The sequence below is a fragment of the Colobus angolensis genome, unplaced genomic scaffold (genome assembly GCF_000951035.1).
Source record: "Colobus angolensis palliatus isolate OR3802 unplaced genomic scaffold, Cang.pa_1.0 Scaffold302, whole genome shotgun sequence".
Lineage (NCBI taxonomy): Eukaryota > Metazoa > Chordata > Mammalia > Primates > Cercopithecidae > Colobus > Colobus angolensis.
In genome coordinates, this window is record NW_012116289.1 from 33,017 (window position 1) to 34,548 (window position 1,532).

Sequence of the window (1,532 nt, forward strand, 5' to 3'; positions counted from 1 at the left end):
GGGATGCTTGAAAAAATTTTAAGAGTCCATCTTGATGTATATATATATACTATATATATATAGTGGTTATATATAAAACTATATATATGGTATGTATATAATATATATAATATATACATGATGGGTTTGTTTTAGTTTAAATGCATTTTATTTTTAGACAGTCTGCAATGTGTCTTTTTTTTTAAAAAAAAAACACCTCTACTCCAGATAAACATGGTCAAAATAAATGAAAAACTCAAGATGACATTATTCCCATTTGTCTAAAGGCTGGGTGTTGTGTGGATGATAAGCAGTTGCCATTTTTGATGACAGGTGATAGATCCAAAGTAATTGACAGATTTGTTAATGTTTTTACCATTTCTAAATCATCCATAAAGAAAATCACATATAGGGTCACATCATCCTTACAGTAGTTTAGCAGAGCAACCATGCCATCTAGATTCATGTTTTCACCAGTAAAGGACTGGTAGTTTTTGAAATTAGCAAGTATGTGCTTGATTTGTTCTGCAGCTTCTGCCATAAAAAGTTTTATTCTTTCTGGTCTTCATTCTTCAAGTTTGCCTTTGATTGATTTAATGTAATCTTTCATATACATCTTGTAGGCTTCTTTTATGAAGCCAGCTTGCTGCAAGTGATGGTTCATGACAATATCAATACCAGTGATTACTGAGCTTTCAGTACCGTCACCCTTGGGTCCTTCAGTAGAGGGATTTCCACCAATGAGCAAGTCATCAGTATTACCCTCTGTCTTACTGACCATCTTCCTCTCCCCCTCCAGGCACAGCCTGTTTGCAGTATCTCAGATCTTGTAATTGTCAGAGATAATCATGATGGGGCTGGAGGTAGATGATAGCAGTGTTAGCTTATAGCAGAAGCCTGGAGCTTGAAGCAAGTATGGTGCAGTTGGAGAGGCACTTCAGGGAGTAGGAAGCACCCAGAAAAGTATATTGTGTTTTTGAGTGTATTGCCTCTTATAGTTTCCCTAGTGGTTGGTTTGGGTATTACAATATACATATGTGGCTTATTACATTCTAGTGATGTCAGCATTTCACCACTTTGAGTGAAGTATAGAAACCTCACTTCCTTTGAGGTTCCTTTATTTTCCCCACTTTTAAATATCATTGTCTTGAGTGTCAGATGGTGGTGTAATTTTGGTTTGAATCATCATATATGATTAGAAAACTCATGATGAGAAGGATAGTCTGTGGTATTAGTCATATTTCTGTTTTTTTCCCATTGTTATTTCTTCCTTCCTGATGCTCCAAGACTCCTTTAAAAATTTATTTTCTTTTTGTTTAAAGTACTTCCTTTAGTCAGTCTTTAAGATTGTGTCTAGTGACAAATTCCTTTCGTTTTCCCTTATCTGAGAACATCTTGATTTCACTTTCATTCCTGATGGATAGTTTTACTGGACATAGAATTTATAGTAGTTGAGAGTTATTTTCTTTTAAAAGTTGAAAAATGTGCTACTTGTTCTGGTCTCCATAATTTCATATGATAAACTTGTATCATACAAGATAGTATTTCTTATA

General features: G+C 34.3%; 1 pseudogene; it reads right to left on the minus strand.

The window, feature by feature from the left end:
* Window positions 1-235: 235 nt before the first annotated feature.
* Window positions 236-814, minus strand: LOC105517595 (annotated as a pseudogene).
* Window positions 815-1,532: the final 718 nt, after the last annotated feature.